General features: G+C 48.8%; 1 protein-coding gene across 2 annotated transcripts in view; it reads left to right on the top strand.

Moving 5' to 3' along the window:
• The window catches only part of CLPB (ClpB family mitochondrial disaggregase), a 299,259-nt gene that overhangs the window by 28,009 nt on the left and 256,528 nt on the right, over positions 1–14,722 (top strand). For both annotated transcript variants that reach the window (XM_084975058.1, XM_084975060.1), the window contains exon 4: positions 4,686–4,766. The gene's annotated coding sequence lies outside the window, so the exon portion shown is untranslated. The remainder of the gene's footprint in view (positions 1–4,685; positions 4,767–14,722) is intronic.

Genomic DNA, 14,722 nt, shown 5'->3' with positions numbered 1-14,722 from the left:
GACACCACAGCTTGTGGCAATGCCGGATCCTTAACCCACTGAGCAAGGCCAGGGATGGAACCTACAGCCTCACAGATACTAGTAGGGTTCTTAACCTGCTGAGTCACAATAGGAAGTCCCAATAAAACCCATGAAGTTAACGCAGTTCCCTCCTCTACCCCCCATTCCCTGGATTTTAGTCCAGGTCTACCTCTTCTGGGTTGGATGCCTGGACCTCCTCTTCTGCACCTTAGTTGCCCCATTTGTAGAATGAAGACAATGCATTTATTCAATAAAGGTTTCCTAAGCTCTTAATATATGCCAGGCATTGTTCCAAGTGCTTGGGACTGATCGGTAAGGTAAATACACAGAGATCCTTGCCCTCTTGAAGCTTAAATTCTAGAAATGGGGGCGAGACAGGCAACGAACAAATACATGGTATAGGATGCTTGCAGGTATACCTGCCAAGGCAAAAAGAACACATAGAGCAGGACAAGAAGGACTAGGAGTGTGGAGCAGGCACGTTGCGATGTGAAATATATATATTATTTTGTGACAAATGCTAAGGAGAAGCATAAAGCAGGAGGTGTGTTTGTGCGTGTGTTGTGTGTGTGGGAATTACAATCTCGGATCAACGTGGCATGCCTCACGGAGAAGGAGGCCTTTGAATAAAGACCTGGAGTGGGCTGTCAGCCAGGCAGATATCTGGGGGAAGTAAACTCCAGGCACCAAGATCTCAAATCAAAGCCTCTGAAACTGAGAATATGACAACAACGTGCCTGTGCGTCTCCGAAATTCCAAGGAGGTTGGTGCGGCTGGAGCGGAGGGAGCGGCTGGGAGCGCAGAAGAAGAGGCGGTCCCAATATTTATGGGCTGTCACATCAGATATGGCTCTTTCGGAACATCGTGAGGACTTTGGCTGTTAGCCACCCGAGGATGTGAGCAAAGAAAGGACATTTTTAGACTCAGCCGTTGTGGTGGGTGAGAGTAGGATCAGGAGGTGAGTGAGGAGGTTGTGTCCGTGCAGGTCCTGTGAGGGCAGCTGGCTCTGCGCAGGTGTTTTACGCAGAAAGAGATGCGATAGAGGGAAGGAGACGCGTGTGAAACTGTTGAAAGGGCTGGAGGAGCAGAGGGCAGGGGTCCCCCTGGCACGGGACCTTGAAGTCTCACCTCTGTGACGAAACCCAAGTGGCAGAAAACTGTTCTCCTCTGGCACTTCCCACTGTGTCCACAGCTGCTTCTCACCTCCACGGAGCTGGTGGAGAGACCTCGCAAGGCACAGGGAGCCCAGGCTCTCACCGCCAACAGAGTCCCGTCCGCCTGCCTTTGCCCCCGGCCGTCACAGCGGCAAAAGGATGACCTCCACTTCCCACAACACGACACTTCTGTGTCATGTGTGTGTGATTGTCCTTAGGCACTAACTGACACGTCCTAGTGGCAGTGGGGTCTAGGAAATGTGGTGGGATTTTTTTGCTTGTTTGTTTTTGTTTCTTTGCTTTTCAAGGCCACGCCCGAGGCAAATAGAAGTTCCCAGGCTAGGGGTTGAATCCGAGCTACAGCTGCCAGCCTACACCACAGCCACAGCAAGGTGGGATCCGAGCCGAATCCCGCAGCTCACGGCAACGCCAGATCCTTAACCCACTGAGCGAGGCCAGGGATCGAACGTGCATCCCCATGGATACTAGTCAGATTGGTAACCTGCTGAGCCACAGTGGGAACTCCTGGAAATGAGGTTTTCATCATCCATCCTCTGCAAGAGTGAGGAGAACAATGAGGGGTTTGAGAAAGACAGGCTGATTACTGTCTACAGCAGAGATCCCTGAAATCACCCGGGTGAGGAATAGCCGGGGCTGAGACCAAGGTCGTAGCGGGCAGTGGCGACAGGTGGTTATGTTGGATCTGGTATACAGTTGGCAGGTAGAAGCAGCACACTTGGCTCATGGACCAGATGTGAGGCGTGAGGGCGAGAGAGGCGTCAAGGCTCGTTCCGAGTTCCTTAGCTGCAGCCTTGGAAGGTCGTGCTCCAGTTAGAGCAGGACGGCGAGGGCAGCCATCAGGGGCATTTTACTTGCCATTCATGAGTTCCGGGGGGCACACGGAAACGCTTCAGCAGGTAAGTGGGATACGGGGTTACAGATGGAAGGTGCGGCACTCTCTGTGGCTGATCTGGAAAACCTCAACTTCACAAACAGGGGCCAAGATGAGACTGGTCCTTAGGGTTCCCAGGCAGAAAGGGGTGATGAGGCTGTGAGTGCTGAGGTGAGAGGTCCATCAAAACGAACGCGTCTGGGGCTCCCCCTTGAACCCTTCCTGCTGGAACTTTGTGAACCAGGATGTGTAACCGGTCATCCTAACAATCGGACCCTTGTGACTATGACGTCACATTGTCCCTAAGTAAATAAGCCCTGTCGGTGCCTCATGATCCTGGGGAGCAGTTAGGACCTAAGGCACCTCTGGCTTCTCCCACCTGCCCCTCCAGGCTGGCATTGGTGAACCCACAACAAGCAGCAAGATCCTGCCACGAGCTGAGCCAGACTCTCACAAGCATCGTTGCTCTGGGCTATCACAACCTTATTTCCTAAAGCAGCCCCTCCAGCGGCTTCTCCATGAAACCTTGGCTGGTCTTCGTCTTTGCCACTCTGTTGTCTTCTATTGCTCCTTTGCGCTTCAAGCTCCAGCCTATAACCCCTGAAAACCTTCTGGCTTTTCAATCAGCAGAAACATTCCCCCAGAAAATACATGGCTCATTTCTTCCCAGAATTCCCCTGATGGTGAACAATCGTAGTGGAAACTACTGGACAGGTTGTTGAGTCTGGGTATGGCTGGGGTGGACGAGACCCCTGGTGCCCAAGAGAACAGGAGAAGCCTGAACACAGACCCTTGTCTTCTGCCATTTAGGGTTTGCGTTTAATTCCAGTCACAATTTATTGAGCAGACTAAGAAGAAAGCAAAGGTGTCTTCAGAATGACTCTGAATCCCAGCGGGCTCCTCCCTCGTAGGGCAGGTGTTCCAAGGAGGCCCGAGCCTCCGCCCACGGCTGACCTCTCCTGCAGGTTCCTGTCTGATGGGCGGACAGGCGATGATTGGAACAAAAAGGAATTTGCGCAAGTGCGATCGTGCAAAGGGAAAAGCAGAGACGGCGGAAGAGAGAGAGGTCTGATGGAACCCACAGAACGAGGTCTGGTCGGTGGATGTTTGGAGGCAGTAGAAAAAAGAAAAAAAAAGATAAGAGGCATCTCACACTCTTTGAACTCATGCATTGCTGAACTGAATGAAAACCAGTGCCAGAGCGGGCACTGGTGTGGAAATAGTAGTTTATGTCACCGTATTGCTTAGTAAAGGACGCATCCGCTATGGCCTCAAAGGCGGCATCCAGGACCTCCTTCTTAGGATGTTAGATAAACGGGGGCCACTGAAAGGAAAATATAAGAACCAAAGGTATGGGAGTTCCCGTTGTGGCTCAGCAGGTTAATGTCCCGATGTTGTCTCTGTGAGGCTGCAGGTTCAATCCCTGGCCTGGCTCAGTGGGTTAAGGATCCAGCATTGCTATAAGCAGCAGCATAGGTCACAGATGCCGCTCAGATCTGGTGTGGCTGTGGCTGTGGCATAGGTTGCAGCTGCAGCTCCAATTTGACTTCTGGGAATGTCCATATGCCACAGGTGGGGGTTGTTTAAAAAAAAAAAAGAACCAGAGCTGTAGAGAAGTATGGGGGAGTTTCCGCTGTGGCACAGTGGAGATGAATCTGACTAGTATCCATGAGGAGGCAGGTTTGATCCCTGGCCTCGCTCATCGGGTTAAGGATCCAGCATTGCTGTAAGCTGCCATGTAGGTGGCAAACACAGCTCAGATCGCACATTGCTATGGCTCTGGCGTAGGCCAGCAGCTACAGCTCTGATTTGACCCCTAGCCTGGGACCCTCCATATGCCACGGGTGCGGCCCTAAAAATAAAAGAAAAAAACAAAAAACCAAAAAAGCAAAAAAAAAGAACCAGAGGTATGTAATCTCATGCAGCTTCAAATCTAGGATGAGATTATGGCTTAAATAGCGACAGCTTGATAAGGTCTAATGGCCAATCTTTTAGGTATAAAGTAATATTCCATTTCAATTTGCATGTCTATTGTGGTTTATATAAAAAGGAACGTTTTTAAATGTTGGTTTTTCTCACTGATTCATTGCCTGTTGATGTGTTTTCCAGACCTTTTTGTTTGTCTTTTTGTTGACTTACAGATGTTCTTTCCATGGTATAAATCTTGCAAAGATCCTTTCCTGGTCTGCTTCTGCATTTTAGGTTTGTTTGCAGTATCTTTTGCCGTTGAGAAGTTTAAATGTTTGACACTGGCTTCATTTACTAGCTGTGTTAAAGGAAAAATTCGATTTATGGAAGCGTTTCCCGAGGAGGTAGTAAAATAGAATGTTTTATTTTTTTCACGAGTGGTTCTTTCCTGCGGAAGTTGATAATCATGAAGTTTTTAGGACCCCTGTATGCCAGACTCTAACTGAAGACTCTGGTTCTAACCAAAGAACCGTAGAGTGTATCGTTGCCAGCTGTGTGCGGACCTCTGGACTCCATCCCTCTTGTCTGGAATGCTAGTTTTCACTGCTTCATTAGCATAACCCCCCCTAACACCTCCACAGTCCCCGATGCCCCCCCTCTGTTCCCTTCCCTTGTTCCTTATGTTTGTTTTGCTCTTCCACCAATTACAGAATCTCTCACTGCCCCAACTGGAAAATCGGAAAGTCATAGGATTTACCTCAGAGAATTATGATGAGGAGTCTTACTCTGAGGTAAGAAATATCTTCCTTCTCTGAAGTTAAAAAAAAATTCTTCTCTATGTTTGGTAATAGTTTTGGGAGTGGATTTTTCATATTTAGGCCTTTAATTTCTTTGTGATTATTTGCATGTATGGTGCAATATAGGAATCCAATTCCTTTATTTTTTTAAATTTTTATTTAAAATTTTTTATTTTTTTTTTTTGCAAAAAATAGATTTATTAGGATAGGACGCTTGTGAGAGATGCAAGTAGGCAGGCAAGGAGGCTCTGCCTATTTTTATTTTTATTTTTTATTTTTGTCTTTTTAGGCTGCACCCACGGCATATGGAGGTTCCCAGGCTAGGGGTCGGATGGGAGCTACAGCTGCTGGCTTACACCACAGCCACAGCCACAGCCACAGCCACGCTGGAGGCTTAACTCACTGTTTGAGGCCAGGGGTCGATCCTGCATCCTCATGGATACTAGTCAGATTCATTTCCGCTGAGCCACAGTGGGAACTCCCAGTTCCTTTTTTCGTTTTCTGTCATGTGGAGAGCCAGTCATCCCAATACCATGCAATGACTCATCCTGTCATAGAGAAGAACACATCTGACTCCATATTAGACCTGTTCCTTTTACTTTAACCTTCATATTCTTTTTTTTTTTTGCTATTTCTTGGGCTGCTCCCGCAGCATATGGGAGGTTCCCAGGCTAGGGGTCGAATTGGAGCTGTAGCCACCCGCCTACACCAAAGCCATAGCAACGCGGGATCCGAGCCGAGTCTGCAACCTACACTACAGCTCACGGCAACACCGGGTCCCCAACCCACTGAGCAAGGCCAGGGATCGAACCCACAACCTCATGGTTCCTAGTCGGATTTGTTAACCACCGAGCTACGACGGGAACTCCTAACCTTCACATTCTATTGCCTTTGCTGTAAGTTTAGAATGTTGCCTGGAGTTCCCATCGTAGGTCAATGGTTAATGAATCTGACTTGCATCTATGAGGATGCAGGTTCGATCCCTGGCCTCTTGCAGTGGGTTGAGGATCTGGCATTGCCATGAGCTGTAGTGTAGGTCGCAGAAGCGTCTCAGATCTGGTGTTGCGGTGGCTGTGGTGTAGGTCAGCGGCTGCAAGCTCCAATTTGACCCCTAGCCTGGGAACCTCCATATGTTGTGGGTGTGGCCCTAAAATAGAAAAAAAAAAAGAATGTTGCCTATAGCCTGAAATATACAGGATAGCCCTTTCTCAAGGCTCTGACCTTTAAAGGTCTAACACCCGTCCATTCTCAGAGAGGTAAAAAGTTGCAGAACGGAGAATAGCATTCATCCTGTTGGAGGTTTACAGGAACCTTGTGACTTGACCTGGGGGCACAGACAGAAGAACAAAGGATTCTCACACCAAGAAGTTTGCAACAACCAGTCCCCTCCCTCCCTCCCCTTTTAGAATAAAAGAAGCCAGATTCTCACTCCAGTAAGATGGCTGATGGTTCTTTGGGGCACTAGTCCCCCAACTTCTCAGTCTGCTGGCTTTTTGTCCCAGGTCAGGGATCGAAGCCCAGCTACAGCAGTGACAACACTGAATCCTTGGCTGCTAGGCCAGTTAAGCTGGCTTTCCAAATAAAGTCACACTTCCTTTTGCCCCAACACCTCCTCTCTTGATTTATGGGCCTGTCGTGGGACAGGGTAAGCTTGGACTTGCTAACTGTCCTGGCCTCCTTGGTTTGTGAGACTCCCCTGCCGCATCTGGAGGGCTGGACTTGCTCGGGTCTTCTTCTTGAGCTTTTGTTCTCTCTGAGATCTTTTTGTCTGTTATCATACCATTTTATGATATGATTTTACTTAGGATTTCTCTGTAATTTGTCTCAGTAGCTGGTAGGCCAAGAGCAGGGGATTCTTTTTTTTTGCTTTTTAGGGCCATACCCACAGCATATGGAGGGTCCCAGGCTAGGGGTCCAATTGGAGCTACAGCCGCCAGCCTGCACCAGAGCCATAGCAACGCAGGATCCAAGCCACATTTTGTGACCTACACCACAGCTCACGGCAACGTCAGATCCTTAACCTGCTGAGTGAGGCCAGCTAGCAAACCTGCGTCCTCGTCCTCGTGGATACTAGGTGGGTTCATTAACCACTGAGCCAAGACGGGAACTCCAAGAGCAGGGATTCGTCCACAGGGAGTGGTAAGTCCTCTATCCTCTGAGTCATACCCGGCCTTGGTCCAGGCTCGGGGGCTAGATGTCTTGGCTCTCTGCACATCAGCACGTGCCTGTCCATTTCCACAGGGATAATTGAGTGGGAAGCAAGGAATAGATTTGGGAGCTATTATTAAACTTGGTGGCAGAGCTTGGTAAGTGCTGCGATTTCTAGGGGGCAGTGTGGGAAGAGGGATTGATCTGAGACAGCTCTTGTGTTTCTGGCTCCATGAATCTGGGCTTCAGGGATACCTGCGACAAGGGTAAGACATGAACCGCCTCAGCTGTGAAAATGCCAGCATCAAATCGAAGGCTTTGGGAGAACGCCTTGAGTGAGTTATACAACCTGTAGAAATACAGCGTTATTTTCTTTGGATTATAACATTCAGCACAATGAAGTTGCATTTTTAGGATTGCTGACAGTGCATAAAAACATTGCTTTTTAATCACAGCCAAGTGTCACGGGGCTAGGGACTTGGGAGATGCGAAGATGGAGCCCACACTGTTGCAGTCAGATCCTGCAGGTCCCTCAGAGGTCTTAGGCGACATGAGCACTGACGTGGACCCCAAAAATGATCCTGTGTCCCAGCCCCTCCGAATACAGTCATCCCTCAGTGACTGTGGGCAATTGGTTCCAGGAGCCCTGCAGATGCTAAAATCCAAGGATGCCCAAGTCCCTTCTATAAAATGGCATAGTATTGGCATATCTATCAAACCATCCTCGAATTCCTTATAATAGCTCATACCATGTAAATGCCGTGTAAATAGTTATAAATACCATATAAGTCCAATGTAAATAGCTGCTGGGTGCATGGTAGATTCAAGTTTTGCTTTTTGGAAATTTCTGCAATTCCCCCCCCCGTATTTTCAATCTATGGTTGGTTGAGTGGGTGAATGTGAAAGTCTGATGCTCTGCTGACGCTGGCAAGCCAGGCGGCTCCCTGCCCCTTTGCCTCCCCTCCCCCATCCCTCTTTACAACCCCCCAGGCAGAACCAGGCACCAGGCCCTGGAGGGTTACAGCTCCTCAGGGAGGAGCAGCAGGACCAGGTGGCAAGGCGGCAGCAGAAGGAACGTAGGGCTTTCTCTGGGTCCTGCCGACAGAGGAAGAGAAGGAAGGGTTCTCTATGGGGTTGCTCAAGATGGGAGCCTCCCAAGCTTTTCGAGCTTTACTTTATGATCAAAATCCCAAGAGGGGGAGTTCCTGTCGTGGCTCAGCAGAAAGGAATCTGACTAGCATCCACGAGGACGCAGGTTCCATCCTTGGCCTCGCTCAGGGGGTTAAGGATCCAGTGGTGCTGTGAGCTGTGGTGTAGGTTGCAGGCGTGGCTTGGATCTGGCGTTGCTGTGGCTGTGGTGTAGGCCAGCAGCTGTAGCTCTGATTTGACCCCTAGCCTGGGAACCTCCATGTGCTGCAGGTGTGGCCCTAAAAAAACCCCAAAACTAAGAGGTTGGGCTCTAGGGACTCCATATACTTGGCCAGCAATTAGACTCTCCTCCTGCCTTTCATGGACTCCTCAGGTACTCAGGGACCCGGGGAAAGGGCGGACCACAAGGACGCTCCCTTTTGGTTCTGAACTTGAGATCACCTCACGCTGAATGAGCTCTCAGGCCTGATGGGCCCCTCAGCCTCTCCCACAGCCCCATGCACCACGATATAGTACCTGGCTCAGGGAGCCTTTCCCTACCCGAGGCCCGTGGCTCCCTGGCCATTGTGGGGCCCTTCCGTGCTTGTCTTTGTCTACCCAGGAAGGTGTTTCTGGGTCTGGACCTCATGTAGGTTCATCTTTTGCACCAACGTAGATACTCTCTCCTCTCCTAACCAGTCTTAACTGGAGTCTGACTCTTGGTGGGATCTGGCTTCATCTCCTGGGGTCTTCAGCCTGCTTCAGTTTGAAAGAACACCAACTCCAGTCCAGCTTTCTGCTGCTGGATGGTTTACGTGGCCATCAGACTTTCCTTAGGCTTGATCCAAATTAAAAATTCCTCTCTGTAGAAGCATGGAGTGCCCCAGTAGACACTCTCTGTGGTCCCATTTCCACTCTGAATAGTTCTCGTTTTTCCAGGATCCGTTTAGAGCATAAAGACTAATTTGGTTGAAACTTGTGTACTTGGTCCCTAGGCAGCTCGCTTCCACTTCTGGCTGGATCCTGGCATCTCAACAAAACTTAACTTACTTCAACAGCAGGTACTGGGGCCCTGATTCAAGCCGGTAATTAATGTCAGGCTCTGGATGCAAGTAGATCAGCGAGAAAATATCTCTGGCATTAAAATGATCCCCAGACTTTAAAGACATGGTTATCATAGAGATGGCGAGTGATGCCTGAGACGTGTACAAGGTTCTCCCTGGAAAAAAGACAGTACTTGTTAAGCAATGTCTATGTGCCAGGCAGTAAGTGATAGACGTCTCTCTTAATTCTCCCAGAAACACTACTGCGTATTTATTATTTGTGTCTCCATTTTGCAAAGGAAGCAATTGAGGTACAGATTGTAGGTAACTAGGCCAGGGTCACAGGGCCCGTGGTGGTTGAGCCTGGGTTACCACTGAGGCCATCTGACCCCAGACCTGGGGCATGGATCGTAAATTTTGCCTGAAATTATCAATGAAGGCTTACCATTGGAAGTGGTATTTGAGCGACATCTTAAAAGGCAAGTAGTGAACTAATAGTGTCTTAGCCTGGATGAATATGACATGAATCAAAGACCCCAGGCCGGAAGGGACAATCTGTGTAAATGCACCGAAACCTGAGAGCCAGGGCACCTTGGGAAAGGTTGGGTAAAGGAGAGGCTGCTCCTGGTGGCACTTCTCAACGATCCCGGGGCTGGAGACGTAGGGCTTCCTCTGTGCTTTCCATGGATAGAGAAAGACATCCCTGATCTGCCTTCTCAGAGGTGTGTGTGCTCTGGTTTTCGCATCTCTAACCTCCATCAGGCCAGGTATCACCTGTGCGTGTGGCCTCCTACATGGACCACTCATGCAAAACCTTTCAGATACTTTTATTTATTTATTTTTTTGTCTTCATCTTAGGGCCTCACCCGCAGCATATGGAGGTTCCTAGACTAGGGGTCAAATCAGAGCTGTAGCCGCCGGCCTACACCATAGCCATAGCAATGCAGCATCCAAGCCACTTCTGCGACCTACAGCACAGCTCACGGCAATGCTGGATCCTTAACCCCCTGAGCAAGGCCAGGGATCGAACGTGTGTCCTCACGGGTGCTAGTCAGATTCGTTTCCCCTGAGCCACGATAGGAACTCCCCAAACCTTTCATATCTTTGATCTCTTTGGCTCCAATACTGTTCATTTCCTCTTTTTTCTAGCCACCCACTTTGATGGAAATGTCTTCTAACCTACTCAGAACCTGCAAACTATCCACACTGGGGATCTCAAGGTCCAGCAGCCTCATCCTCCTTTCTGGCCACACGCTTTTCCCTCTCTTTCTCCTGGAACACCTCCTGGAAATACCAGTTCCCTGACCTCCATTGATCACCACGGCCCCTGCCGCAGTTCAGGCACCTGGATATTTGTCTGGATTCCTTCAGTGGCCACACCATTCTGCCTAGAATCAGGTTTCCCAGCTCCCCTAATCCTTGTCATTGCCACACGCTCTGGTTCTTTCCATGACTCGTGTTCCCTGGTGCCCAGCAGATCTTGGCCCAGTGGGGAGGTTGGAGGCTTAGCTGGACTGGAATTGCCATGAGTCTCCAGGCCTGAGTTCTGATTTCTATTCTGGAACACCAGTTCTTTATCAGGGACTGTTGACTGTTGTCTGCTCTGGGTAGCTTCTGGTAAAATAGCACTCCCCTCCTGGTGGTCCCGCCACTCCCATCTCAAGCACAGACCTTGACTCACCTGAACTCCTGACCTTGGAAGTCGTCCGTCCTCCAATTACTTTTCAAGCTATTATAGAAATTACTCATCTTTGGGGGGATCATCAAGTGTCATTTCAAAGTATTTTTCCTTTTTCAGTGACTTTTTGATATACCTTATACCCTGGAATCAATACTACTTCTTCATGTGGGTAGTAAGAATATTCTTTAATGGGAACATCCAAGCGAGTGGTGATTTTAAAGATGTTCCAATGCCATTTTTTCCAAATGAAAGGACACGTACCTCTTCTTTTAGACAAAGTCGATACGATAAATCCCCCCAAATATACATCTCCACTCCCATTGTAATGAGACATGGGGACAGAGCATTTATGTTCTGTATAACAATCTCCTTGATTAAGAAGCTGAACAGCTCTTGTCAGATAAGAATGGAAGGCTTTGAATGGTAAACTGCCTGAATCGTTGCGAAATCCTCTCACAGCTCTATTAAATTCTGTGCTGTCCCTGCTAGAAGAGGCACTAGAGCTGTGCCATGAAAATCACTGAGTTTCTTTGAAGCACTATTTGTGTTCTTTATGTAGTTCCATTTCTCTGATACCCATTTTCATTCGGTTGAAAAGCCTTTATATGCCTCCAGTTCTTCTCGTAGCAGCTGGGGTGCTCTTCCTCCATTTCTTCGGTACAGCCGACATACTGATCATCAAGTGCATTGTCAGCCGTGTCTAGGTCCACCTGATCAGACACCTGTAGAGAAGGAGCAGTGTCGCTTGAAGGGGAGCAGAATACGCCACCCCAAAATGTGCCACTTTGGCGTGTGGATTAGTTTGAGGTGAAAGCAATCAAGAACCAGCAGACTCAGGAAAAACTTTTATCTCTTCCTTAACTGCCTAAAAGAGTTTAGACAGGGGGCCTATATAAGAGAAGAAACTATTACCGGAGATGATTTTTTTTTTAATCTGAAAGACAACATCTACATTGCAGGGCAAACATTTGATGAGCAAACATCTGCTCTTCTTATCTTCCTGTGACTTCCCCTCTTCCCCTCTGAAGCCCTAGATCCCTCTTGCATTTCTTAGCCCAGGATGGCTTATAAGCCTCACACGTGTGACTTGACTTTGCGTCTCACGTCTTTGTGCACTTCTGTACGTACATAATCAACTTTGTCTTTCTCCTGTTCATCTGTCTTATGTCAGTGTAATCCTTAGACCAGCCAAAGAACCTAGAAGGGAAGAGGGCAAGCTTTTCTGCCCCTACACTCTCGTCACATTGACCGAGGAGCCGGCACGCTCTCCATCCTCCACAGAAGCCAGTTTATGTGTGCCCGCCTCAGCATGATATACATGCCACGTGCCATGGCCCCATAGCTCATGAATGACACACGCGTGTGTGCGGGATGGCTGCATACTAATTACACTCTGAAACAATTGAGCTTCGTAGCATTTACTTAGCTTCTTGATCTCATCTTAACAAGTTCTACCAGGCCCTATTCACTGAGCCCGCCCTCCGAGGCCTCTTTGCCTCCAGAGGCTGTGAGAGGAGGGCAGGGGTCGCCAGGGGTTCGTGGGCAGGAAATGTCACCTGTACTTTCAGACACCAAGTTAGGATTGAAACGTGAGCCCCTGCACAGAGGCCCGATGCCATCCTCGAGGTCGGCTGGGGCTGCGAAGGAACGAAGGAACGCACGCCTTCAAAGTGAGGTGTGAAAATGTAGCTTCATTGTACGTATGTCAGCGCATCCCTTCAGCGCTGGCAGAGCCCAGCTGCGAATCTGTGAAGTTCAACTATTCCAGGCTCCTCTCTTTCTCGTCCCTCCTCGACGACTAGCCTGGATGCCCTGGAAACCACGGTCTGAATCTTACATACAGGGTTGCAGTGAACCTGACTTTGGTCCTGCCTGAGAGAGGACCCCCGATGGAAAAAGGCACCCTCCCAGGTAGACGGCTTTTTACTGTGCAGACACTTGTTAGCGAAAACCATGAGATCCCGCGAGCCCTTCATAGTCTCATTGTATTTTCTCCTCCTAGGTGAATACTGCAACTCCTTTCAAAAGTATGCTATCAGTGGTCTTTCTTCTTCCTCATTTTTTTCTTTTTTGGCCATCTGACCACACATGGAGTTCCCGGGCCAGGGATCAGATCTGAGGAGCAGTTGTAACCTAAGCCGCAGCTGTGAAACGCCAGGTCCTTAACCCACTGTGCGGGGCTAGGGATTGAACCTACGTCCCAGGGCTCCTTAGATGCCACTGATCCCATTGCACCACAGTGGCAAGTCCTCAATAGTCTTTACAAGTAGGTCTTGCAATTTGCTAGGGCTCCCAAATACCAGAGTTATGAGCTTTCACCAGGACCAGCTTGCCTCAGTACTTAATACTTTGTTTTTCACTTTCCTCTTCTTTATGCAAAAGATGCATTTAACAAGGTGAGGCAAGCAGGTAACTTCAGTTATCTGTCCTTTCCGCAGGCAGCAGAATATGCCACCCCAAAACATGCCACTTGGGCATACTAATTATTTTGAATTACATTTACTTATGAAACAGCCAGCGCAAGGACACTCTGGCTGCCTTTGTTCCTCTGAAAGCACGTAAAAGTTACCCTCCCTGTACCGAGAGGAAGAGAGACATACTTATCACTGGAGATGGGAAATTTATTGCCAAGACGGCCATGTCCACACATCTTGTTCCGCCTTTGCTAATTTACTACCCAAGCCCAAACTTCTTTGTCTGGTCAGTCCTTCCCAAACTCACTGTTTCTTTCTCTGAAAGGTATAAACGCTGCCTGCTTTGGTCATTTCTTTAGGTCTCATGTTTTTTTTTTTGTTTTGTTTTTTTTTTTTTTTTTTTGAGCTGGGGCTGTGCAGGGAGCGGAGGCCGTACCGCGCTCGCTTTTTATTTATTAATTTTTTGTCTTTTTTTGTTTTTTGTTGTTGTTGTTGCTATTTCTTGGGCCGCTCCCACAGCATATGGAGGTTCCCAGGCCAGGGGTCGAATCGGAGCTGTAGCCACTGGCCTACACCAAAGCCACAGCAACTCGGGATCCGAGCCGCGTCTGCAACCTACACCACAGCTCACGGCAACGCCGGATCGTTAACCCACTGAGCAAGGGCAGGGACCGAACCCGCAACCTCATGGTTCCTAGTCGGATTCGTTAACCACTGCGCCACGACGGGAACTCCAGGTCTCATGTTTTTATGGGCTCCCGTAGATATGAAATTAAAATGGTTTTTCTCTTGTAAATCTGTCTTATGCCAATTTGATTATCAGGGCAGCCCAAGAACCTTGAAGAGAAGAAGGGAAACGTTTTCTTCCTCTACCCAGAGCTGAGTAAATGAAAAGATCCTCCTTGTGCATAGGTTTTGCTCCTTCCCGTAGAGTTGAGAGCTGGCCTTGGCAGAATACGCAGCAACCCAGAGCTGGAGAAAGACAGAGCTCGCAGGCGATGCTGGCAGCGCAGTGGTCCCTCCCTCCTCTCCCCAGGTCGGACTGCCCACAGGACGGTCTCCGAGCCTGTTTTGATTCCAAAGGCTTTGCTATTTCCAGTAGGGATCCCAAGCCGAGCCTTTCCATTTTGTTCCCGTAGAAAAGTACCATGACCTCTTGCAAAGGTGCGTGCTTTGTCTTCTTGACAAATGAGTCTCAGCATTTGCCGATATAGGGCTTCGATTTTATGTCAACACAACCGAAAACATTTCGGTGTTGTAATCTCTTGCTCAGACGCAAACTGCCTGTGATTAACTGCACCTAAATAAACTCCATTACTCCTGTTTTAAGGACACAAACCACATCCCTGGCAAGGTGAGTCACGGATCTGAGAGTATCATCCAGCTGCTTCTTGGTGAGCCCGTACCTTATTCCTTCCTGCATGGCCCTCTTAGCAAGGAACAAAATTTTAACTCTCACCTTTGGCCTGTGATCCTATTTTTCCCAACATTGTGCTATATTCTTGGCTGGATCTGGAAGAGCCTGTGATTCATGGA

This window comes from Sus scrofa, chromosome 9 (assembly GCF_054392235.1).
Source record: "Sus scrofa isolate SSC_HxYL_T2T_F1_AM1 chromosome 9, Sscrofa_HxYL_maternal_Yorkshire_Landrace_v2.0, whole genome shotgun sequence".
Lineage (NCBI taxonomy): Eukaryota > Metazoa > Chordata > Mammalia > Artiodactyla > Suidae > Sus > Sus scrofa.
Note: the sequence above shows the minus strand (reverse complement) of the source record. Positions and strands in the feature narration are given on the sequence as shown.